The sequence below is a fragment of the Amblyomma mixtum genome, chromosome 2, assembly GCF_055824585.1.
Source record: "Amblyomma mixtum isolate Tamu chromosome 2, ASM5582458v1, whole genome shotgun sequence".
In the NCBI taxonomy this organism is placed as follows: domain Eukaryota; kingdom Metazoa; phylum Arthropoda; class Arachnida; order Ixodida; family Ixodidae; genus Amblyomma; species Amblyomma mixtum.
In genome coordinates, this window is record NC_143013.1 from 226,460,089 (window position 1) to 226,487,572 (window position 27,484).

The 27,484-nt window shown below is 48.8% G+C and overlaps 1 pseudogene; it reads left to right on the forward strand.

Annotated features, from left to right (window-relative positions):
* Positions 1-6,806: 6,806 nt before the first annotated feature.
* LOC149362792 (uncharacterized) lies at positions 6,807-7,834 on the forward strand (annotated as a pseudogene).
* Positions 7,835-27,484: the final 19,650 nt, after the last annotated feature.

A 27,484-nucleotide genomic window follows, 5' to 3' on the forward strand; every position in this document is an offset into this window, starting at 1 on the left:
AAAAAACTACTATACGTAAATATTACTTCGCTGCAAATGTCTCAATAAGCTGTTTCTCAAAGCGGTCTACAACTTTTCGATTGACACTTTGTTCCTGAAGTCAATAATTAAAAAGTTAGTTAATTAAGCTTCACTAATTATTCAACCTTGAAGAACGAAAAAAATACTGCAGACTAGGTCACGCGACTCTAAACAACCCTCATTAGGTTTCACACGGCTAGGACACCCCGTGTGTTTTAAAAGCTTGGTTACATTTAGCTGGGACACCCTGTATATATGAGAGAAGCAAACAGCCCCAGAAACCTAGGGAACACAGGATTTTTTTTAACTATTTATCTACTTTGTGGTGTTAATCAATGGAGAACTTACTGAATATATTATCATATAAATATTATTGATTAGAAAAGCAGAAGAAAAACCACCACATGCCGCCGGTGGGAACCGAACCACGACCTATGAATTACGCTTCCGGCGCTCTACCAACTGAGCTACGGCGACGACGGTCTGATCTGCGTTCGGGGGTATTTATGTTTACAAGTTTTTTAACCTTGAGAGTGTTCATCAGCGCCACCCACGTTCATAAGCGTCGGACGTAGTACGCCATGAGTTACCGCTGATGTGGCGTGGAACATCATCGAAAGGCGAGGGTGGTAGCTGTGTTGGCTGTTGGCTGTGTTGGCTTCTCTCATAGTATAACGAGCCCCTCATTCCCCGTCCCTTGTCTGCTTATATATATATATGAGAGAAGCCAACAGCAATAGAAACCAAGGCACACAAGGGATTTTTTTAAATTAATTTATTTGTTTTTTGCTGTTTTTTCGATTTAGAATATTACTGAATATGTTATCGCTGAAAGCTAATTGATTAGAAAAGCAGGAGAAAAACAACCACATGCCGCCGGTGGGATCCGAATTCACGACCTCCGCATTACGCGTCCGGTGCTCTACCGCTGAGCTACGGCGACGGCTATGAAATGTTCTGCTTTTGGGGGTATTTATGTTTACAAATAACCTAACCTTGAGAGTGTTCATCAGCGCCACCCACGTTCTTAAGCGGCGGACGTAGCACGTCCTGAGGTACCGCTGATGTGACGTAGAACGTCATCGAATGGCGAGGGTGGAAGCTGTGTGAGAACCCTCTTATGCTTCCTATGGCGTCAAGGCTCCCAGAACCGAGGCCCTCGCTAAGCATTTAAGCAAACAAGGGAAGGGGTCTGAGGGGCTCGTTATATATATGAGAGAAGCCAACAGCCATAAAAACCAAGGGACACAGGGGATTTTTTAAAACTAATTTATTTGTTTTGTGCTGTTTTTTCGATTTAGAATATTACTGAATATGTTATCCCTTAAGCCCCTTGTTTGCTTAATTGCTTAGCGAGGGTATCGGTTCTGGCAGCCTTGACGCCATAGGAAGCATAAGAGGGTTCTCACACAGCTGCCACCCTCGCTGTTCCATGATGTTCTACGTCACATCAGCGGTAACTGAGGACGTGCTACGTCCGCCGCTTACGAACGTGGTAGGCGCTGATGAATACTCTCAAAATTAGGTTATTTGTAGACATAAATACCCCCAAAAGCAGAAGATTTGACAGCCGTCGCCGTAGCTCAGCGGTAGAGCACAGGACGCGTAATTCGGAGGTCGGGGGGGTTCGGATCCCACCGGCGGCATGTGGTTGTTTTTTCTTCTGCTTTTCTAATCAATTAGCTTTAAGCAATAACATATTCAGTAATATTCTAAATCGAAAAAAAAACAGCAGGAAACAAATAAACTAATTTAAAAAAAATCAAACTCCCCTGTGTCGCTTGGTTTCTATGGCTGTTGGCTTCTATCATGTTTATAACCAGCCCCTCATCCCCTTCCTATATATATATATAAGCTCGTCACGGCGGTGCTTTCAAGACCTATAACCGGCTTCGCCTCCGCTATTACTGGCGCGGCATGTACAAATAAGTTCGAAAATTCCTCCGTTCCTGCCCGATTGCCAGCGCCGCAAGCCCGGTCATCACCATTCGACCGGCGCCATGCAGCCTTTGCCTTGTCCATCCAGGCCATTTGAGCGAGTTGGCATTGACCTGTATGGACCACTTCTCTACACTGCTGCAGGAAACCGCTGGGTCATCGTTGCTGTAGACCACCTGACGCGGTACGCCGAAACAGCCGCCCTCACAGCTACTACTGCGCGGGATGTTGCAGCCTACCTCTTGCACCATTGAATACTTCGGCACGGAGCACCGCATGAACTGTTGAGCGACCGTGGCGGGTGTTTCTGTCAGACGTCGTTTCATTTCTTCTGCAGCAATGCAACATTACTCGCCGCCCCACTACTGCCTATAAACTCCAGACAAACGGCTTGACCGAACGTTTCAATCAAACATTAGGTGACATGTCAATGTACGTGGCTGCCGACCATTCTAACTAGGACGTCGTCCTCCCCTTCGTCACATACGTCTAAAAACACCGCTACGCAAAGCACTACTGGGTTCTCACCATTCTTCCTTCTGTATGGCCGTGAACCATCCTCGCCGCTCGACACTATTCTCCTTTACCATCCTGATTCGTTGGAATCCACAACCGTATCTGAAGCCTCCAGGCACGCTGAAGAGTGCCGCCAGCTCGCCCGGTCATTCGCGCCCGACGACCAAGAGCGCCAGAAATACCGCTTCGACCACTCCCATGGCACAGACACTTTTGAGCCGCTATCCCTGTTTGGCTCCGTGTGCTTTCTGCTGCACCAGGTCTCTCTACCAAGTTGCTGCCAAACTACCACGGACCCTACCGTGTCCTTGAGCGCACTTCTCCCATCAATTACATCGCTGAGCCCGTGACGCCATCACCCAATCTCCGACGACATGGGCGCGAGACCGTCCACGTTTCGAGTTTGAAGCCGCACTACGACCCCTGCGTCCTGTTTGCCCCCTAAATCGCCAGGATGGCTCTTTTTCCCCCGAGGCCAAATGTAAAGAGGGAGATGATTAGCAGCTGAAGCAGCAGAGCAGACGCGCGGCGCGAGACGAGAGCGTCAACTGTTTTGGGACCGGACCAGCCCTGGCCCGCTCTAACTGGCCTTCACAACTAGTCTTCTCCTGTCAATAAAGGCCGTTACAACACACAATGTGTAGTTTTGCTTAAGGTGTGTTTTTTAATGCATGAATACTTTTAGGATTTTGAAACGGTAGTAAGAAGCAAAAGGAAGGCCATGCCGCTATTTAATTTCAGTGCACCCAAATTCGATGACCTAACGAGCCATGGTAACATGATTGTTTTCTCTCTAGTCAAGGCTAGCTCTAATTGAAATGAAAAGTAACTAAACAGATTTTACAGCATGTTCCTAATAATGTCATGATGGACCTTGAAAGCATACAATGCTTGCACCAAAATGCAATAATGCAGACCGTCAGTGAAGTGATGCAAAAGCTTAAAGTACTCAAAAGAAAATTAAAAATGCACTTAGGTCAGTATTCCAAGCAACGGCTAACAATTACCACTAAAAAAATGGCGAGCAATTCCGCTGGTTAGAGTTTAAATACCGGGCCTGTATTTCGATGGCAAACGCTTTTTGATTTGCAACATGGTTATGAACTATGCTGCAAAGAATTCTTCCCGTCACAAGAGTGAGGTACGTTCAACCTTCCGGGGATGTATGTCATGTATTCAATTTTCACTTTGTTAGCATATTTACAGTTACCTTCCATCAAAACGCTGCCGCGACGGAAAAAAGAGTCCAACATATGAACTCGTGCTCAATAGCAGGAAAGGTGGAGACTAGGCTACCACTGTTTATATCCATGAGGTTGCGATCGCTAAAAGAAACTGCACCACCTAATTTATTACATCTTTGTCAAAGATGTCATGAATTTATCTAGTCTGCTCAATATTTACTTTTTCTATTATTAATTCGGTCCGTATAAGTTAGTTACAATCTCTTAGTTAATATTTAGTTAGCGTTTAAGAATATGCATAAAATTGTGTATTATATCAATTATCGGTGCTGTGCTGCTGTTAACAGAGGCGTGGTGGACACTGGTATTCAGGATGTGGAATTTCGAACGCAGAGTTGAATATCATCTCGTACATATTCGTTCAGGAATCATTTTTCTGGCCTTTCGTCTGGCCATTAACGAAAGCACTAACATTAGAGATAACGCCCAGTCTTCCATTCTCATTTAGGGCCTGTAGACAAAGCTTTCGACCTGACAGAATAACTACTCGATTATGCAGCGATGAAAGGCTTCGCTAATGGAGGGGACCTCATTTCAGCCACGGAAGGTATAGGTGTACGCATTGGATTCATGATGGAGAGTATGGTGTCTATTGCAGCTAACGGAGCGCCATCAGTGTCAGAAGTAGGAGTTGTCTAGCGGGACATTTACTAACGAAGCTTGCAGAGCTCAGGGTCACCAAACATTATGTAGCGGCGCAGTGCGTCTTGCACCAAGACGCATTATGCTGCAAGACAATAAATATCAAATCTGTCACTGAAATTGTGTTTGCCTCAGTGAACTTCATGTTCTTTGTTGGAATAAGTACAACGCAATCAAAGAGAGATCCTATACAACAAAGATTCATGTCCTCCGTTACATTATGTAGAATTTAATCAAAGGGAGGTCCTATACCGCACGTATGTGCGCTTTTTTAGCCACAGAAATTGATGAATACAGTGTTTGACCTCGGAAGGCAAAGCGACAGCTTCTTGAAAGAGACTAATAGTGAAATTTTTGAGCGTTCAAATGAGAAGTGGCTTCCTTTCCTTGCATTTCACAAAGACACATGTGCTCAGTTGAATACCTTCATGCCAAGTTTTTCCGGAAAAACAAAAATTTACCGGAGCCGTGGGAGGCTATTCTGCTCAGCGATGATCCTGGCCGTCAGCACTGGCTGGTGGGGAGGGCCAGCGCAGCAGCAGCAGCCAATGGACTACCGGACTAGGGGGCCCACCCACACGTTCTGAGAAAACTGAACAAATAAAGATGTTTTTAATCAATCAATCAATACCGAAATCGAGCGAGGACGTTCTTGCTTTTCAGGCAAAATTAGAACTGCGGCAGCGCCAGATAAGTATGAACACGCTCGATCATTTTCCAACTGTCAGGTCACTAAGGCAAGTTGCCCAAAAATCTTGCGATGTTTTTGCAGATTTGCTCTGGAATTCTTCGGAAAATTTTTTAATGCTTTTTAAAGACAGCTGCAACCTCTGCAAACAGTTCGATTTTTTTTTTCTTAACCTTTCGCTGTGCGACTGGACGAACTTGAGCCTGAATTAAAAGACTCTTAATCAACTTCCACCAAGCATTATGTCAAGACAAGAGTTTGGAGTGAAACGTGCTTCATATTTTACACTTCTTTTTCAATAGCGCAGTTTTTCCAACTATGCAGCACCAAACGACCAAATCATTGTCATGATAGGGAGCACATGCTTCTATGAGCGTCTATTATGTTTCCTTAAAATGAACAAATCTGCTCTGCGTTCAGTGATGACAGGCGACCACCCTAGAACCACGACGAGGAGCCTCTCCGCGGAAATCATAAAGACGGAGATTGCTACCCTTGTCGCTCCTAATCCTTGTTCGACCTCAAGCAAGAAAGATGCTTGCAACTGAAGGTTGGTTCATGCCAGTCAGAAATAAAACTGCGTCTTGATGAGGCCAGTACATTTAGCTGTTTCTTTTATTTCGCCCATTGTACACAAACAAAAACAGTCACATTCCCAATAACCCTACGGTCGCCTCCCCCATCTTCTTGCTATTTTCCGGCTCCTGGCCCGCGAAAGTAGAAATTTTCTCAATGACAAGTTTGTCTCAATCTCCACAACAATACGAGTTTGAGATTCCTGAAATACCGCGTTCCCAGAAAATCGTAACCAGGTGGAGGCGCAAAATCGGCCCGCTCCAGGATACAGGACAAATTTTACTTAATTGTGAAGCTTGTAAGCTGTATAGCTTTCCATTGTAGCCCTGAAGGTTCGCTCCTGCAGACACGAATTGGTAATTAGGTGCGAACATTTTCCCACTGCTTCGTGGGGTTTTCTCCTAACTGGTATATTTGAAAAAAAAAAATATCGCTCCACGAACAATTTCTCGCCCCCTTAGATTAATCCACGGATTGAGAGAGTAGGAGCAAACATCGGGTGAGCACGATGCATTCCACACAAGTCGATAATGTCACGGTGACGTAGCATTCTCAGAGTCTCCCTGTGCTCTCTACCACTGCTCTCGATGACGCGCCTGCTCTCATCTTTTCCTTTACTTTACTTAAAGGAAGCGCGACTGCGTTAGAGCGCCGCCTTTCGGCATTGCTGTGAAAGTAAAAACAAAATGCAGTCAAAAGGAGTGGTCGGGCGAGAGGCAAAGTCTATCAAGACGTCTCATTAGGTAGCGATGCCATCTATCGGATGCGCTACGCCAGTCTGTTTCTTTAAAGGGTACTGGCGTGCTTTGATCTCCAGATCCGACTTTTATACTGAAGCGGGTAGAAGGCGACGACAAAGAGCGATGGCACCAGTGGGAGGAGTAGAAGACGACAACGAAGTTCGGACTGTGTTCTCGGTGCCGCTCGCAGCTGTTCTTTTCTATTTGTAAGTATTTGTAAATATATTCTTTCCCGCAACATATTTGGTGGAGGTGCGGATTTCCCCACGTCTACCGACGACGGACTTCCACAGCGGCCGCCAGTTGCCTTCACTCATCATGACCCAAGACGCCTTCCAGCAAACCTCAGCCCCGGCCATGACATCACTCGTTCATGCTCCCCCTCGTGACCCTGGGACATTTTCTGGTACCGACAACACTGACGTCGACGACTGGATCAACATGTACGAACGCGTGAGTATCTACAACCGCTGCAATCCGACCCTTATGCTGGCAAATGTAATCTTCTATCTCAAAGACACCGCCCGGGACTGGTATGAGACCCACGAAGACCATCTGACCAGCTGGGACGTGTGCAAAGAGAAACTCCGCGAATTGTTTGGACGGCCGCTCGGCCGAACGCTTGCCGCTAAGGACTTCGCCTCCCGAGCTCAAACATCTACGGAGTCCTATGTGTTGTACATTCAAGATGTGCTGGCCCTCTGTCACAAAGTTGACGCCAACATGCCCGAGTCTGACAAAGTCGGCCACGTGTTGAAGGGAATCGCCGACGATGCCTTCAACTTGCTCGTATACAAGAACTGCACTACAGTCGACGGAATTATTAAGGAATGTCGACGCTTCGAGGAAGCCAAAAGCAGGCATATTAGCCAGCCGTACACACGCCTCCCCAACACGGCTGCGACTTCCTCATGTGAAGACCTGCGACACCGGGAAACTCCAGCGCCTCCAGAAAATGTGACCCGCATTATCCGACGCGAGCTCGAAGCTATGTCCCCTGCCCCCCTGCATATACATGATGGCGACAACTGCTTGCCTACGATCTCTCTGGTCCAAGCTGTCGTCCGCCAAGAGCTTGCAAACCTTGGTTTCTAGCCCGTCAGCACCGTACGGCCTTCACCACCACCCGAAATCACTGCGATTACTCCTGGACGACCTTCGTACTTCACTCCACGTCGGCGAAACCCTAACGACTGGCGGACAACCGACGACAGGCCCATTTGTTTCCACTGCCACCGCATTGGCCACATCTCCCGCCACTGTCGAAATTATTGGTCCTGTCGCAGCACATACCGTCCTCTCAGCTCCCACCGCGACGACGAACAGCCCGGCCACTACACGCCCCGCCACTCGACGGCCAGATTCCCCGCTCTAGCCGCTCCCCGTCCCCCCTGCATCGACAGTCTCGTTCGCCCCAACGCCGTCGCTCCTCTCCTGGCCCCTACGGACGCTCGCAAGCGGAAAACTAGACGCTGCAGTGTCTGGAGGTGATGCTGCAGTACAGCCCCAGTCCCAAAATCCTCGATTAGCCCTTCGCGCACACCATAATTTGCTCGCCATTCATGTCGATGGAGTGCCTCTGAGTGCCCTGATTGATACAGGCGCGCACGTATCCGTCATGAGTTCAACCCTACGACGCCGCCTCTGAAAAGTACTGACCCCTGCACCCAAAGCCGTTTTCCGCGTTGCCGACGGCGGAACGCCTCCTGTTGTTGGACCATGCACAGCCCGTGTGACCATATCCGGCCGCCATACATCCGTTCTGTTCTCTGTTCTGGACCAGCGCCCCCATGAAGTCATTCTTGGCCTCGACTTCCTGTCTGAGCATTCAGCCCTCATTAACTGCGCCACTAATGTTGTTCAGCTTGACCTTCCTCTTTCTGCTGAGTCTCCATCCCCAGTTATACACCGTCTTTGTGCTGTCGACTTTGTCCGTCTACCACCTCAAGCCACAACTTACATTTCTTTCTCACTGTTCCCCCTGTACCTGATGGTCACTACATAGTCACTCCGGAACTTGACGCCGCCCTGACGCGCAGCATTGCACTTCCACACACTGTATTTACAATGTCGGCCAACCGAGCGTACCTTCCGGTCCTGAGCTTTGGTTCATCCATCCAACCGCTCCCGCAAGGTATCTCCCTCGCCTCACTGTGCTGTGCAGCCCAATGTGTGATATCAGTGCTGGACAGCTGCTTACCTTCCACTCAGCAATGTCGGTTGCCTGCGGCCCCATCAACAGAGCAACCAACGGACGACTACGCCGACATGATCGCTTCTGACCTACCGCCGATGCAAGCTCGCGATCTTAGGTGCCTCTTGTCATCTTTCCGCGACATCTTCGACTTTGATAGCCGTGTTTTGGCCCGGACCTCTGTGGTGACGCATCACATAAACACAGGTGATTCCGCTCCTCTCCGCAAACGTCCGTACCGAGTGTCCAGCGCCGAACGCACCGTCATAAATCAAGAGGTGGACAATATGCTCGCAAAAGACATCATCGAGCCCTCGTCAAGTCCTTGGGCTTCACCAGTCATCCTGGTGAAAAAGAAGGACGGCAGCTGGCGCTTCTGCGTTGATTATCGGCACCTCAACCGCATCACAAAAAAGACGTATATCCACTCCCGAGGATCGATGATGCATTAGATTGCCTCCACGGCGCCAAATATTTCTCTTGAACTGATCTTAGATCGGGGTACTGGCAAATTGCCGTTGATGAGAAGGACCGCGAGAAGACCGCCTTCGTGACGCCTGATGGCTTATACCAGTTTAAAGTCATGCCGTTCAGCCTCCGTAACGCCACGGCTACCTTCGAACGAATGATGGACTCCCTTCTTCGCGGCTTTAAATGGTCCACCAGCCTCTGTTATCTAGAGAATGTTGTGGTTTTCTCGCCTACTTTTGGCACGCACCTCGAGCGCTTCTCCACTATTCTGAGAGTGTTTCGTAACGCCGGACTTCAGCTGAACTCATCGAAATTTTGCAAGTTCGGTCGCCGCCAACTCACTATTCTCGGACACCTCGTTGACGCTTCTGGTGTACGCCCAGATCCCGTCAAAATTCAAGCTGTGAAGGACTTTCCTCTTCCAAGGTCGTCGAAAGATGTGCGCAGCTTTGTCGGCTTGTGCTCGTATTTTCGCCGTTTAAGCAAAGATTTTGCCGGCATCGCTCGTCCCCTCACCGATCTTGTTAAGAACGGCACCCCCGTTATCTGGAGCCCTGCTCAAGAGAACTCATTTTCATCCCTCGTCCATTTGCTGACCACTCCGCCCATCTTAGAGCATTTTGGCCCGTCGTCTCCCACAGAGGTTCGCACCGACGCCTCCGGATATGGAATCGGCGCCGTGCTAGCCCAACGTCAACAGGGTCAAGATCGAGTCATCGCTTATGCCAGCCGCCTACTTTCAGCCGCAGAGCAAAATTACACCATTACTGAGCGCGAGAGTCTCACCCTTGTCTGGGCAGTAGCAAAATTCAGACCCTACCTGTTCGGCCGTTTATTCGCTGTTGTCACCAATCACCACGCTCTCTGTGGCCTGTCTTCACTAAAAGATCCCACCGGTCGCCTTGGTCGCTGGGCTTTGCGCCTCCAAGAATACTCATACTCCGTCGTGTACAAGTCAGGGCGCCATCACCAGGACGCTGAATGTTTATCCCGATACCCTGTGGAACCATTTGACCTAGAGGACGCTGAGACTCTGCCCTGCCTCTTAGCTATCTCTGATCTTGCCGATATTGCCAACGAACAGTGCCACGACTCAAGTTTACGACCTATCTTTGATGGCATCCGTTCTGCAAACCGATCTCCGTCTCTGAACCTTTATGTGCTCCAGAACGTCATTTTGTATCGCCGCAACCTACGCTCCGATGGCCCTCCGCTCCTGCTCGTGATACCCCAACGTCTACGCTCTTCTGTCCTTGAAGAACTGCACGATCTGCCAACATCCGATCACCTTGGCGTGTCCCGCGCGTACGCTCGGGTGCGGCATCAGTTCTTTTGGCCTGGCCTGTATCGTTCCGTCAAGCGTTACGTGGCCGCTTTCAACCTGTGTCAACGTCGGAAAATGCCCTCCACTTTGCCTGCCGGTCTTCTGCAACCCATCGACATACCTCCGGAACCTTTTCACCGTGTTGGCCTCGACCTTCTTGGCCCTTTTCCGACGTCCCTCTCCGGCAACAAGTGGATCGCTGTCGCAACTGATTGTACGACTCTGTACGCCATCACGCGTGCTTTGCCGTCCAGCTGCGCTACCGATGTCGCCGATTTTCTTCTGCAAGACGTCATCCTTCACCACGGTGCCCCTCGTCAACTGTTCACCGACCGCGGTCGTTATTTTCTATCCCGAGTAGTTCACGACATTCTTCGTTCGTGTGACACGCAGCACCAGCTCGCGACAGCTTACCACCCACAAACCAATGGGCTTACGGAGAGGTTCAACCGCACGCTCATCGACATGTTAGCCATGTACGTCTCGACCGACCACCGAGATTGGGACGCAGCCTTGCCTTATGTGACGTTTGCATATAACTCTTTCCTTCATGACAGAACAGGCTATTCTCCTTTCTACCTTTTGTTTGGTAGGCATCCCACCTTGCCTTTGGACACACTCATGCCGCCTTCTTCAGTCCCCACCACTGCTTAGGCTCGGGACGCCATCTCCCAGGCCACGCTGGCGCGCAAAATAGCACGTAGTAGGCTCCAAGCCTCTCAAGTTTCCCAGAAGTCAGCCTACGACCGCCGTCACCAGGCAGTCGAATTTACCCCAGGATCACTCGTCCTTCTCTGGACGCCCTCTCGCAGCGCCGGTCTCTCCGAGAAGCTCCTTTCGCACTACAGTGTCGTGCGCAGTGTTACCGACGTGAACTATGAAATTGCTCCCCTTGAAACCTCGCCATCGTCCTCTGGCGCCACCACCGACATCGTCCACGTCTGTCGCCTTAAACTTTATTACGACGCCCATACGTCGCCGCCCTAACGCCGAGACGGCGTTTCAGCAGCCGGGGGTCCTGATGCGGGTAGACGACGACGACGAAGAGCGATGGCACGAGTGCGAAGAGTAGAAGACGACAACGAAGTTCGGACTGTGTTCTCGGTGCCGCTCGCAGCTGTTCTTTTCTATTTGTAAATATTTGTAAATATATTCTTTCCCGCAACAATATCTTTTTTTCCCTCCGTTTTATAGAGATTGGATTCATTGCATATGTTGAACATGATTTAGTCGTCTTTTAATATTCGGACTAAGAGGAATACTTGAAGACACGCTAGATTCTTACACGGCATGAAAATTGTTATAACCTGAAATAAACATAATGAAAATCTTTAATATGAAAATTCTTATAACCTGAGAATCGACACCGCAGACATGATAAATATACAAAAGACGGCAACCAGCATAATTTATACCTTTGCGATCACAAATACATCCAGCTTGCGGTGGTTACCACTATAATTGCACTGCAGGCAGATTCCCGTGCGCCGGGCTATAAAAGCATCCATCCAAGCGCAACCTGCGTCGTTTCTTTTTGTCTCTCGTATCTTTTAGGCTGAATTCAACCCAGACAGGGGTTAATGTTCCACACAATTGTGCGTTGTTCGCGTCTGTACTTCCTCAGCCGTATTCCTTTTTTTCATTTCGTAACCTTAACATGAATCGAAGCGCTTCGTTTTTTGAGCGTGCACAGCTACTTCACTCAGTGCTGAGATAATTTTTCGCGTTCTTCGGTATTCGCTGTGAAACGAGCCACAGGGTGTTTACCTTAATATTTTCCTCTTTGGAGGCGACTCGGGAGCATACGTACCGCATGGGCGGCTTGTAATGAATCGAGAGGAACCCGCAGCTACCCGCAGGGAATACTCCGCGTGAGCAGCACGAAATGAAGCCCGCACGAAGAGTTGCGAAAACAGTGTCGCGCTTTCAAGCGCCGTGCTTGCGCATTGTTCGCTCGGTTGGAAATGCACACAGGCGCTGCGCACCTTTCTAAGGCAGCTTAGGCGGCGGCTTGTTTACAGCGTTATGATAAGATCGCGCCCACGCGGCGCTCACAACCGCGCCGTTTCTGATCCCCTCCGGGCTCTTACCCCACCTTCTTCCCGCCTTCCCCCTTTTTCCCTAGAGAAAACCATGGAGTAAAGGGGTGAGAAGGAGCTTTTTTTTCTGGAAGGCTCGCTTTGCGTTTAGTGCAAGCTATACCAGGAGGTCCGCAAATTTACGTTTCTCATTAACACAGCTCCTCAAATGAGGATCTCCTCATCCCATCTTCTCTCCATCCGCATCTTTTATCATCATTTCCAAATAGTTTTCTTTATTTTACTCATATAATCCTTGTCTCTAAATCGTAACCGCAGTGATATAGGTATTCATTTTAAATTGTTTGTTTTTCTAGTTTTACAAACGAACAAGCGCCTCTATACTTTTTTGCCTCTTGCAGGCGCCACGGCTGTCTCTTTGATATTTTATGTTTGTACAGTCTGTTGTACCAGACTGAATTGTTTATCCTTGCGACGGCGGCATAATGAGGCACATCTTTGTAAATACCGTCGAGAGTACATAAAATGCACGGAGTTATTTTCTTGGAGAAACACGAACATATGAGAAGTTTGAGAACTTCACATTACTGACACCAGACTTTATAAATCAAACTTTGAAACGTTCGCCGGTGCTATTGGGTGATTTAGGGAACGTGTTTGTGCCCTCATAGACGGCAGGCAAAGTTTAGCGTTCTGAATACCCCTTCAACTGAGTACTTATTTTGGGGCGAACGGTAACTAAGATTGGAATTATTTGAAAAACCTTGAACCAACTTCTTGAACACGTCCTCTGTAATCAAAGAAATAAAACATATTAGTCGTATTTGCCTGAATAATTTTCTTCAGCTTGAATAATTTCTTCAGGCGGCCTTTAGTTTTTTTCACTGTAAGCAGAGTGTTACGCCAGTGGTCGTGCTAAAAAAGAGTAGTGGAGCAAAAAGCGATAATACGCAACAAGCACCGGTGCCGAGCATTTGGCACGAATTAAATACTTCGTGTTTGTGACGCCTTTTAGCTGTGCTGGTCACCGGCAGCAGTGCGGCCTTTGTTTTTTTGTTTGTTTTCGTTTTACGGAGAAGTTGAAGCCTGGACCCAAGAAATCAGTTAGACATTTGGAGACTAAAAAAGGGGACATGGGTAGCTGTTGCTGGCTTTTCTTCTGCGTAACTGTGTACCACATGGTAATTGGGAAAGATTACCTTCGTTTGTTGAAAAAAGTCAATTGCCTTAATCCGCTCTCTTTTTGAGGGCGATCATTTTGTGGAAAAGAGGGAGCCATAAAATACGTGTAATGTGCGGTAGTGGTGGCAGACCTACCACGGAGCCCAACGAGGGGATGGGGCAGGAACTGGCAAGCAAGTCCTGCCCACGCCAGCTGCACACCACCACTTCAACCAAATATGGGGAAACCCAGGGTAGTTACACCACACTAAGTTAACCATAACTGCATATGAAAAAGAAAGAAAACGAGGAGAGAGGAGGAGACAGGTATGTTGAGACAAAGATGATAGCAAAGTAAAACATGGAGGGGAGGACAGGAAGCGGCGACTGCCAATTTCCCCCGGTCGGGCCAGGCCGGAGGTGTGGTCGACGCGAAGCTAGGGCCAAACTGGTGTGTTGCCTCCGCCAAGACACCTTGAAGGTCCAAACACCCGGCATCAGCTAAAACACCAGGATCCCCTTCTACTCGGACACAGGACTAGGATCCGCTTCTCCTCGGACACATTCACGGTTAATTGCGCGTGCTCGGGGCAGTGGTCCCACACTGCTCACTATCATCCCCCTGCGGGGATGTCCCTACGGATGTTTGGGAAAATGCGTGTCGCAACTCCCCATCCTATGCATGCTGGAGACGCCCCTTCAGAGGTGTCGTGAGGTGCAGCCTAAGGAGCGATTGCTGGTAATCGGTAATGCGGTGACTGGTATTGTGACTGATAATCGTTAATGCGGTCAGTAGCTGTGTCTTTAATCGATGACCGTGATCGGTAAATTCATTGTGTATTGGTAATCGGAGTTTATTAATTGCTGGTTGGGGATCGATAATTGTAATCTATAACTGGGATTTGTACTTGCTGGTTAAGTGCATTTTTGCTGGTAACTGATACTTGCGAATTTGGAGTCTCCAATTGGTGATTTGCAATCCATAGGTGGGAATGTTGACTTTTCGCGGTGGCCGCCTGGGGGAGTAGGCCATGCCGACATGTCTGGAAGGTTCCATCGCACGTGAGTACCGCTAGGGGCGCCGTCAGTGAGAGCAGCATAAACCTTATCAATTAAACAAAAGTAACGAAAAACTGAATTTTCCGGCTTCGCTATTCTCCTAGCGCGCCGCCGTATAATCGAGCATACCATTGACCGAGGCGCCATGGTCAAGTGCTTTTTTGCTCCGCTGCAGACGCCGCCACCATTCCCGGGGGGCAGAAATCTCGCTTCGTTTTCTTGTTGTGCGACAGAGTTTTGGCGGGGAGCGTCTTTTCAGCTTCGGCGGCGTCTATGCGTAGAGGCGATGCCAAGCTTCTGTTGCGCTTCAAGTTGCAGCAGCCGAGGAGGCAATGGGAAAAGTTTTTGCGCCATTTGATCCACAGAAATCAGCGTGGGACGCAGAAAGGTTTGGTTGCACAGGATCGGTCGGGCAAACTGATAATGCTCTGGATCCCCGCCTTTGGGAGGTGAGTGGCCATTTTTCAGTTGTCAGTCGTGTTTTTTCGGAAGGTTTGGCGTGAAATGCGGGCGACTGTAGACTTCCTTTGTACTAAGTGCCGTTTTGCATGGTTGTAGATAGATGGAATTGTTCGCTCGCGGGCTACGAAAGCCATCCTTCTTGTAGTCTTGGCCCGGCCGTCCACGCTTAGAGCTCTGCTAGGCACGGCAGGTGCAGCTTTGATGTCAAGTGCATTGCCTGGTGTATCGGTTTGGTTGCAGTTGGACTCGTTCATGGGCTCGACTGGAAAGTTGCGCTTCATGTTGTGTGAGCCCCGCCGTTCGTGCTGCTTGCTGTGCTCATCTAGGTATGATTGGCCCATTGCTGGACGTATTTATGCTGTTGCAGTTCGACTTCTTCGCTTACAAACTCGATACTAAAGAGGCCGTTCTCGCTATTTAATCCCCGATGTACGTGCTCCTCGCATTGAGGTATAGCTTTCATGTTGCACGCAATCCTGCACGTATTAGTTTTGTTGCATTTGTACTCCCTCCCTCAAGAACTCTAAACGAAAGGGGTTGCTCTCGCTGCTCTTCATGCCCCCGCTGCAAGTCCGCCGCTGTTCATGCTGCGCGTGGTGCAGTAGCTTTCATGTTGCGCGCAATCCGGCACGTATTTGTTTTGTTGCAGTTGTACTCCCTCCCTCAAGAACTCTAAACGAAAGGGGTGGCTCTCGCTGCTGTTCATGCCTCCGATACAAGCACACCGCTGTTCATGCTGATCGCGGTGCAGTAGCTTTCATGTTGCGCGCAATCCGGCACGTATTTGTTTTGTTGCAGTTGTACTCCCTCCCTCAAGAACTCTAAACGAAAGGGGTGGCTCTCGCTGCTGTTCATGCCTCCGATACAAGCACACCGCTGTTCATGCTGCTCGCGGTGCAGTAGCTTTCATGTTGCGCGCAATCCGGCACGTATTTGTTTTGTTGCAGTTGTACTCCCTCCCTCAAGAACTCTAAACGAAAGGGGTGGCTCTCGCTGCTGTTCATGCCTCCGATACAAGCACACCGCTGTTCATGCTGCTCGCGGTGCAGTAGCTTTCATGTTGCGCGCAATCCGGCACGTATTTGTTTTGTTGCAGTTGTACTCCCTCCCTCAAGAACTCTAAACGAAAGGGGTGGCACTCGCTGCTGTTCATGCCTCCGATACAAGCACACCGCTGTTCATGCTGCTCGCGGTGCAGTAGCTTTCATGTTGCGCGCAATCCGGCACGTATTTGTTTTGTTGCAGTTGTACTCCCTCCCTCAAGAACTCTAAACGAAAGGGGTGGCTCTCGCTGCTGTTCATGCCTCCGATACAAGTGCACCGCTGTTCATGCTGCTCGCGGTGCAATAGCTTTCATGTTGCGCGCAATCCGGCACGTATTTGTTTTGTTGCAGTTGTACTCCCTCCCTCAAGAACTCTAAACGAAAGGGGTGGCTCTCGCTGCTGTTCATGCCTCCGATACAAGTGCACCGCTGTTCATGCTGCTCGCGGTGCAGTAGCTTTCATGTTGCGCGCAATCCGGCACGTATTTGTTTTGTTGCAGTTGTACTCCCTCCCTCAAGAACTCTAAACGAAAGGGGTGGCTCTCGCTGCTGTTCATGCCTCCGATACAAGTGCACCGCTGTTCATGCTGCTCGCGGTGCAATAGCTTTCATGTTGCGCGCAATCCGGCACGTATTTGTTTTGTTGCAGTTGTACTCCCTCCCTCAAGAACTCTAAACGAAAGGGGTGGCTCTCGCTGCTGTTCATGCCTCCGATACAAGTGCACCGCTGTTCATGCTGCTCGCGGTGCAGTAGCTTTCATGTTGCGCGCAATCCGGCACGTATTTGTTTTGTTGCAGTTGTACTCCCTCCCTCAAGAACTCTAAACGAAAGGGGTGGCTCTCGCTGCTGTTCATGCCTCCGATACAAGCACACCGCTGTTCATGCTGCTCGCGGTGCAGTAGCTTTCATGTTGCGCGCAATCCGGCACGTATTTGTTTTGTTGCAGTTGTACTCCCTCCCTCAAGAACTCTAAACGAAAGGGGTGGCTCTCGCTGCTGTTCATGCCTCCGATACAAGTGCACCGCTGTTCATGCTTCTCGTGGTGCAATAGCTTTCATGTTGCGCGCAATCCTGCACGTATTGGTCTTTTTGCAGTTGTACTGCCTCGCTCAAGAACTCTAAACGAAAGGGGTGGCACTCGTTGCTGTTCATGCCTCCGCTGCAAGTCCGCCGCTGTTCATGCTCCTCGTGGTGCAGTAGCTTTAGTGTTGCGCGCAATCCGGCACATATTTGTTTTGTTGCATTTGTACTTCCTCGCTCAAGAACTCTATACGAAAGGGGTGGCTCTCGCTTCTGTTCATGCCTCCGCTGCAAGTCCGGCGCTGTTCATGCTGCTCGTGGTGCAGTAGCTTTCATGTTGCGCGCAATCGTGCACATATTTGTTTTGTTGCAGTTTTACGCCCTCGCTCAAGAACTCTATTCGAAAAGGGTGGCTCTCGCTGCTGTTCATGCCTCCGCTGCAAGTTCCCCGCTTTTGATGCTTCTCGCAGTGCAGTAGATTTCATGTTGCGCGCATTCCTGAGCGTATTTATTCTCGCAGGGCTCAAACCAAAATTGTTCTTTAGTTTTCTAACCAAATTCATGCGCAAATGAGGCTACCTGGAACTTTTGTAGCATATAACACAGGTACTCGCGCAATGACACAGAACATTTCTAACCCTACATCAAAATTCTTCTGATCCCAGCCGTTTTACAGTGCGCAACTGGGGCATCTTACTCGCCTGTTTACAAATAAACATTAAGTAACTACCGTCAGCCGGATCCCTTCAACGCTAGCCTGCGAGGTGTTCGAGGTATAGTAACTCCTAAATAATTGCCAAGCTTCCCTGCACTAAAAGAAATTGAAATGGAGACGAGTACCACCTAAGCTCAGAATAGCACAGCCGACTGCACGAGCAAACGCGCCTTTGAGAGAAAAATATAATATGGCAGCATTACACCGCCATCCCTTGATAAAAGCCTCGGCTGCCCGTCTATTCGCATGTCCTTCTACGTCCTCTTCGCGGAATTAAATTTTGAATAATATTGAGCAACTACGCTAGCCAAAAGAAAACAATTTGAGGATATTCACTACAGTGCCGCGAGTTCGCGCACGCCACTTCCGCCGTGCGAACCGCAACCAAAGCGATCACAGTACAGAAAAGTTTAGATAAAGTAGCGCATAATGTGGGTCGGGGGAGTTATTTGAGTAACTGGATTTTTCAATGTCGCATGCCATGGTCTCATTTTTACGGATGCCTACGCAGAAAACGTAACAAAAATTAATTCAGGCGCGTGGTCTACTGCCCTCCATAGAGCGAGAGTTGGGAGCGTCTGCTAGCTGTCCCGGGCCTAGTCGCCGCCACCATCGGCGCACGGGAGGAGCCGAGCGAAAGAGCGGTGGCAAAGCGCGGGGAGGATACGTCTTTACTTTTAGTTCATTAAGGAGTTTTAGAGCAACACGTGCTGACATGCATGAAAAGTTTTCATAGCGAACGTATGGCGAAGAGAAGTTTTCAGAAGTTTTTAGAAGATTCCATAGCGAAGAGAAGAATGAGAGGAGGAGAAGGCGCTATCGAGTCTAGTCTAAAAGGCGAAGTCCAAACGGAATCCAAATGTTTGCTCCTTGTTGATGCGCCAAAAGCATTTCCGCGCTATAAAAGCAGTAGCTAGCTGCGCTCTAGCTTTTATGTCGTGTTTTCGTTTCCTGTTGTTAGTATAATGACATTCCCAAGATATCGATGCCTAGGCCATAAACGTAATATGGGGGATATAGGTGTGATGCCTACTTTCAAGCATTATTACGTAGCTCAGATTGAAAGTAGCACTAGCTAATTCAGCACTGCGCTTCGTCTGAGTGACACAATTTGAATGGGGACAGATGTGCATAACTATTAATGCAGAGTACCTTACGATCTCTGATTCGCTGATAGAGGTAAATGAAAGCAAAAAAAAAGCGATTATATTCAGGCCGAAAAACAAGCACATACCTCCGCATCAAGATATTATAATAAACTCACGATGCATCGCTTTAGTCGAGAATTTCAAATGTCTGGGTGTCACCTTTTCCGCAAATATGTCCTGGGATAATCACGTCAAGCATGTTCTAAGCAAAATAAGTCAAATAACTCGTGTAATAGGTTGTTTAAGGTATATCCTTCCCACACGCATCAAACCTTTGCTTTATCATTCACTCTTTCAGTCACACTTGAACTATTGTCAACTAGTATGGGGAAGCACAACATCCACTAATATAGAACACATCCACCTGTTACGGAAAAAGTATCTCCGACACACATATAATGCTTCTTTACTGCTTCCACCTCAAATTTCTTCAGCAACTCTGGTGTAATTCCAGCTCACAATCTCTGTAGATATCGCTTAAGCCATGTATATAAACAAGAAATCCACAGGAATATCAACAATATACGTAACCTATCCCAATTACAAGACAGAACTCCAAGTTACCTTGCAAGACACTTCGAGGATTGGTCAGTACCAATGTCAAGTTCAAGTTACGGGAAACAGTGCCTTAAGTACACAATACCAACGCTTTTGAATTATTATAATTCTGTCCGTTTTGACCTCTTCACGGCAACCTACAAGGACCTCCGGCAGAAGTATTTGGTTTCTATGTAATTTTATCTAGCCTTGCTGTTGTTTCGTTTGGAATTGTAGAAGTGAGCTTCGCTGTTGTTTTCTGTTCTTTTTATTGTTTTCTGTTGTTTTCTTTTACGAGCACTAAGTCTGTATCATATTAAATATGTATGTATGTGTTTGCATATCAAGAATATGTTACGTGATGCCACCACTCTGCCAAAATAAGGGATTGTGGACCCGTCAAGCTGTCCAAGGACAGCTTTTTTTCTACAATCTCCCCATCTGTATTTGATGGCAAATAAAGATTTTCATTTCTTTTCATTTCACATGTCCTTTCTAAGAAATTACGAGGACGAATAGCATAGCATGGCTGAGACCTAGACAGGCCGTGCCAAAGGTGGGTCTAAAAATTAATATGAGGAAAATTAAAGCAATGTTCACAAATTTCTCAAGGCAGTGAAGCAATAGAATTGGTGAGAAAAATTTAGAACAAAACTCTTTACTGCGCCTTAAGCATATGACGCTATAGCTTTAATAGGTGAATGCCTATCTATCTGGAATTAGTTATTCTCGACCTTACATTCAAAGATCCACGGGCGTCCCCATACCACCTTTAGAAGCGCCAGTCGTGCAACGGTGGAGCGATGTGCAACTGCCCTCTGATGGCACGTGCTGCAACCGGGGAGACTTGTGCGACCCAGATTCCTCTTCCCGAGCAGCCTCTCGCTACCAGTTATTAAGTGCCATGTGCCACAGTGGTCAGTTTTCCCCCAACCTGGGGGGCAGATTGTGATGACGCCATAAGATCACATGACCTACGCGGCCCAGCTAGGTTGCTTCTCAGGGAATCTTTTGCTCACAATGCCGTCTACGACTACGCCGGATTTCCTCCTTATCGGAGCCTCGACGCTATCGCGTCGATAAATATAGTTAGCGCCGGTCGTGACCTAACGTTCTAACCATGACTGTGAAACATGAAAGAAGGAAAGAGCATAGCACACGCCCTTACGTGACAGTTTTTCTAGCCGAACGTGAGGGCTGCGCCATGGCAGTCGCCCGCGTCTCAGTGGGATTTGGCAAGCGCGATGAAGGTCAAGGACGGAGAGATGGTCTTGCTTCGTGCATCTCAGAGCATTTGTGCATCAGCAGTGAAATACAAGAAAGCGTAGAGGATATTACCTTTTACCGGGCCATCAGCAGCTGAGAAATGAGCCTTGATTGATCAGAAGCGAAGGCAATTGATTGATCAGAAGCGAAGACATTGATCAGAAGCGAAGGCAATTCAAAGCCAGCTGTTGCGCCGGTCGCGCAAAAAAGTATTAAGTTATTTTCCACAATGAATTACACGTCGTCTGTTTAACGTATTTCTTGCTCACGGCGTTCACAAAGTATACACCTCAAATACACTGATTATTGATCGTTCCTCTAATCAATATTAATCCTGAATATTCATCAATCCTCGGCATTTTTGGCGGTTCTTCATCCAGCCCCCATGATTATAAGCTCGGTTTCAATGGTGTGTTGTTTCCAGGCAGGCTTCCAGCGATAATGACAACGACAGCGAAACTCTTAGCCTGATCACGGAAAGTGGTTGGAGGCTTTCCAAACATTATTGAAAGCCGGCATTCTAAGTGAATTAATAACGCAACACTGAGGACTAACTGTGACAGAAGGCGACCCAAACTTTGTAGGACTCACGAAATACGACGGGTATGTAATAGAGAGACTTTAAAATTTCACCCGTCTACGGCTCCGATAAACTCAATGCAGTGACTGTCACCGTCACGAACCCCGTACTTGCTTGCCTAAAACCACGTCACCTCTGGAAAATTTCTTTTAATTCAACTCGGGGACCTCGGACCTCTCGTCTTCATTTCTATGTACATTGAATGAAATAAGTATAAAAATAAGACTGGGATACAGAGAATTTGGCAGGTACTCTCAGGTAATGAACTTAAGGTAAGGGGCTTGCAAGTTAAGTGAACAGAAAGCGTGTAACATTTTTAACATGCCAGTAGTGAATGATAGACTTAAAACTTGGAGGATGACGAACCGGTATGGAAGTCAGACCAGGACAGAACAACGAGTTACGGATACGAAAGTGATAGGTGTAACGTTAAAGACCAAGAACGCAGAGTATATCAGGAACAAACATTGCTTAATGATAGTATAGTTTAAATGAGGAGGAAATGGGCATGGGTGAAGCACGTTAATTGAAGAAGTGATTACGATATTACCTTGTACAACTGAGTAGATTTCAAGAGAAGGCTGACGTAGAAGGGAGCAGAAGGGAGTTACGTGGGCGGATGAGCCCAGGAAGTTTGCAGGATAACGTGGCCGCAGCTGGCACAGGCCAGGGTTCATTGGAGGCATCTAGGAAAGACCTTTCCACTTCAGTGGACGCAGTTAAGCTAGTGATGACGTCAAATTCAGGGCATCATACTTCAGGGGCGCCGATTTAACACTAACTGCTAGAATATAATTGCGGCCGATAAAATAGATTTAGGATATGAATATACAGACAAGCATGTGCGTTCCAAAGGGAAAGTTTACGTGCCCCATTAAGCCTATATCCGTCTGTCTGAGGCAGAGTGATGTTCCCAATAATATGATGTCATCATGCCGCCTCCTAGCGAGACGCACGCGTCGCGCAGATAGTTGGCGCATGCACGCAGTGTAATATCACGGCTCTGATTCGTCGCGCGGGCAATCCCACTTGAACTCCAACTCATGGGAGGGGTCGGCAGGTGAGGAGGAAAAGCAGCGCGCGTAGGTACGTCATCTTACGGATCCTCCTGAGCTGGAGCCAAGACAGGATGTTCCGCGCGCAAGGCATTCTCTCGCCGCGACCTCCTATCTATGCAGCGCGCCGGTGCGCGCTTGAACTTGAAGGTCGTTGCCGCGGTTCTCTCTAAATGCGACGCCGCCTGCTCCTCCTATAGCACGTTTGGGGCTTGACGTGAGTCACAATGTGCAGCTCGAAGTTCCGAACACGTGCTGGCCTTCGTGCACAACGATCTACGCAGAACAAACAGCTCGCAGAAAGAATTTTATTAAAGAAATTCAGCCGCGCAAAAATTCACTGCTTTTGCTTTCCGTCACGTGAGAAGTCTTAAGTGTCTCTACTAAATTTTTTGCTAACATAAGCCTGCTTTTTATAGCTCGAAAATTTTTCTTCGAGTGTTTGTTGACCAAGTAGTTTAACAGACTTCGCTGCTTGATTGAACGCTAAAGATATAAATGTGAAATAAGGCTATGAATTTAAACTTAGACTCCGATACGTAAATGCAATGAGGAATCCATGATGATGAAAACAATTCCGTCGTCGATTTCAATCGAAAGAAAAAAAATTGATCATGCCCAGCATACTCAAAAGTGTAGTAACATTTAAAAGTGGAAATATTCGTTCCCTCGTAGTAGTTTTTTTAATGAAACAAGCTAATTAAAAAGTAATTCATGACGAAGCACTTCGCATATGCCAATCACGCATTCTGAAGAAATGTACGGTGTGGGAAACTTCTCGAAGAGACTTCGTTTGCGGAAACGACGAAGGGAGTTCATAAGTACCAGTCGACCCTCGAGTTTAGGAGCTGCTATTTTCTCCACACACCAGAGTGAAGCCGGGGCGTTACGTCTAGGGGCGTTGGTGGATTCGGGTCTCAGATGTCACCAAGACATCGTACCTGATCACGGGGACGCTGTACGCCCTGCCCGGCATCACGAAAGGACGCGCCGGCAAGGTCCAACAGTACGCGCAGCGGGGCCCGCAAGCATGATAGAACGCCTAATACAAATCTGTATGGCGCTAGCATCGGTGTATACCGACACAAACTTTGTGATTCACCACTGCTTGCGGACAGAGTGGTCGCTGATAGCTGCGTTACAGGTGGTAGACAAGCTGTTGGCTTTATTCCCTAGCTTCTGCCAGCCTGATTTCTGGGTGTTTAGGGTTGGTGTTATAAGTGGGAATTAGGTGCACAATTTTTGTGGGTAACATATAATTTTGAGGAGTTGAAGAAAACGACATACTGCCAGTGGAATCTGAACTCACGACTTCCTCATATACCGTGTAATGGCATACTGAAGAAGCCGTGGCGGTGGCTGTCTGCCTGCGTTCCGAATTTGTTTGTGCTGCTGGTTGCTGAACTTTGTCAGTTTTCACCCGAGCTATTCCCGACTATACCGGCGGGCAAGTGTTATCCGTCATTACTTGACGCAAAACAGCAGTCTTAGTCCAATGTTTTAAAGAAATCCTCTGGTCCAGTAGATTTTAATAAGGGAGTAATTAGTCATAGCTTCCACCCAAGCACAGACACAGGGCTACGGAGGGACACTTTCGTTTTATTTGTAACCGCATGGCTGCGCTTGAAGTGATGCTAATGAGTATTTACTTCCTTTTTGTAAAAGATGTATCCCTAAGACGTCATTAAGAAAACGCTCGAAACATAAACATCAAATCATATTGGACATTTCAGACGAATAAGAGATTTCTGCTTCTGATAAGAGGAAAAGTAGCACGTTCGTAAGCGAGGAGCACTACCAGCGCTATCCATCAGATTCCCAACTCGATCGCTCCGATCGAAGCAGCAGCAGTACGTTCAAACACGTGGCGACTTTCTCAGCCATCTCATCTTTCACTTTTATTCCACTTATGAACGGCAAACGCTTCAGCGATATCGCCCGACTTTGATCCAAAAAGGTCGAGCTCCCGCCTGCAGCGCTTTATCAAGCATGCCCTTCAGGTGAGGGCTAGGATTGCTATTACACTGCTTTCTTTATTTACCCTCGTGCTTTACAAGTGTTCCTTGTCGACAACTTCTAAGCCGACAACTTCAGCCCATGCGCTTTCACTGCATCGCTGGCTAGGCATCGTACTTCCTTCTGTGCAACGTAAAGGTTGTACGACCTCTGTGTGCCGCGCACGCCTCGTGCATTTTTGCATCGATTTGAGGATGTTTTCAAAAACACGTGCCCTCTCTAAGTTGACTATTTTAAAAGCATTCAGAATAGAGTCGCACAAGAAGAGCGTCTCCTCATCCAGGTTGGGCATGCTTCATTGCATGTGGAGAGCGCGCAAGCATCGTATGCTTCACCTACTGTACCAGCTGCTCCTTAAACTCTGCCGCCCACTTGTTTACGAATCCTCTAATACGTAGGCATTACTATTTCTATTATGAGAAAAGCCGGCAGTGTGCGTGAGTCTGTGTACTCAAAGATGGTACAGAAAAACCATGCGATTGCAAGAAAAATAGGGCGACGTCATAAAGCTGCAGTATGACTCTCCCAGCAAGTGAAGCACCGCCACTTCAGAGTATAATATACATGTCGTTTCTCTTTACATTCTTCCCACTGGTCTGCCGCAAAGTGGCGTCACTCATTCAAACAACGTTCGCACTGAAATTGTGGTGCATTCGTTGGTCGTACAGCGTTCCGGGCGTTGTCGTGGCATTTCTCGTTGTATACAGCTTGTATATTTCTTGCTCTGTAGTTGGAGTCCAGCTTTCGACACTGATTTGAACGGACTACATATTGTAGCGGGACCACAGGTTCGTCTAGAGAAAACCACACCCGGGAAACGGAGAGCAGCCGAAAGACCAACCGGCGTCGGCAAATCTTTTTCGTAGTCTGCGCGCGCGCTCTCTCCCCCGCGCTTCCTCCGCGCCTCCTTTTTTTCCCCCGCACTGCACTCGGCCGGGGCAGGCCGTACGCGGTGCTTTCTTTCACGTAAGATCGTTCCACCGGGGGCGGAGTGAGGGGAATAGAAAGGGAAACGACAGAATGTCCAGTGAGGCCAGTGCGACCGGCTACTGTGGGTGCTGTTCGAGTCGCTGGCCAGAGGTGACGGGAAGTGGTGGCTGCGTAGGTTTCTTCCGTAGCAAGCGCTGCATGCATACGATGCTGCCGCATTTGATGGGCTCGTCCCGCAAACAGCTCGTTTCCCTTTGGCGATGGCTGGATCACCCAGTGGTTGCTGAGGTCGTCGTCATTGTGCGCCCATCAGCGATCGCTGGTCGCCGGCGTCCGAGCAGCGAACGTCGTGCGAGTGCAGTCGCAAGTCACATATCGTCGGGAACTGACCCCTGGGCATCGGCGACCAGATCGCCCAAGAAGCCAACAAGCACAATTCCCTAACGACCCCGTGGGTCCACAATGGCGTCCGCAGCACACTGCCGAGATATTCTCGAAAGTGGGCTTGTCGCCATTGCGCAGGCTTCCTTTGAGACGGACCCTGATGGAAGAGTCGCCGATGATGCTCGGCTATGAGAAACTTCGTGCTGTTCGCATCCATGACACAGCGCTCCATTCCTAGGTTGGCATTCTGGGAGGAAGGCATGGTGCAAGCATTTGGTAGCGGCACTGGTAACGACATTCGAAACCAATAAGTGCGACCTGGCAGCTAAGTCGGGGTCACTACGTGCGCCGGAGAGATATCTCTTCATGTTCGACACGGTAAGGCCCGCGGTATCGGGGCAAGATCTTCGCGGCACGGCCAGCAGCGCGTATGGTTCGGCGAACAAGGAACAAGTCTTCGGGTCGGAAGGAGGGGTGTGGTAAAGCTTCCTCATTAACCGCTTGCACACGCGCATAATCCCTGTGAAGGTTTTGCTGGGCTCCTAGGCGGGCACGACGACGTCGTTGGGCGGAGTCCGGTGGGCCCACAATAGGATGAGGCAGGCCAAACTGGGTATCGAGGGGAATGGAAGACGTCCGTTCTGTCATAAACGACCGAGAACGGTGTCACCTGCGGTGTTTCCTGCGCCGCGGTGTTCACGGCAAAAAGGGCAGCAGGAACAAAGCGATCCCAGTTTGTGTGGGATGGAACGACGTAGGACGCAAGTATATCTGTCATTGTCCAGGTTAATAGGCTCCGCGAGATCATTGGACATAAGATTAGTGACGGAGTTAGTGGAATGCGCAATGCCAAAAGAGTGGAGGGCTCCTCAGATTCATCTGACATAAAGGAGCTCCCACTGTCCGTGATCCGCCGTCGAGGCACATCGTGCCGGACGGCGAGATACCCGCAGACGAGACGGCATGGGCGGACGACGTGTCAGGAACGGGCAGTGCATCGACCCACTTGGAGAAGTGGTCAATCGCAACCAGAACATATCGGTTGCCCGCGCGTATTCGGAAACGGGCCCAGATGGTCCAGGCCAACCAACTGGAAAGGTGAACTCGGTAGCGGAATAGCCTACAGGGGTGGTTTGGGTGCTCTATTGGACGCCTTCCTTTACTGGCACTTCTGGCAGGACACCACGTGTTCCGTGACGTCATATTAGACCGCCAAAAGCGCTCCGACACTTGTGCGTAGGTCTTGTCGCGACCAAGATGACCCGCCGTGGGGAGACCGTGCAAGCCGCGCACGACCCGCGTGCGCAGGCGTTGTCGGCACCACTGGGAACCATACGGGAGGTAGACTACATGGCACAAGAGGGTATTCTCCACCCGATAGACCCGGCGCAGTTTTCGGTGGCATGTGCCAGCACTGATGCTGAGGGAGCGGATTATGGCAGCCATGTCGGGATCTTGCGTTTGCGCGATCCTCAGGTCCGTCAAAGCCGTCACAGAGCAGGGATGACCAGAAAAGAAGTCGAAATCTTGATTGCCAAAGAGACGCAGATGCACTATGGTAAAATCATACTCTTGCAGTTGGAGGCTGCAGAAAGGCAACTGCAGGCAACTGCCACGGCCACAGGCTGCAGAAAGGCAACTAGTGAGCCCGGGCCTAAAATGTGCGCCGTGCCCAGGGGCAACCCGTGACGCAGTACGAGAAGGTGGCCACCGA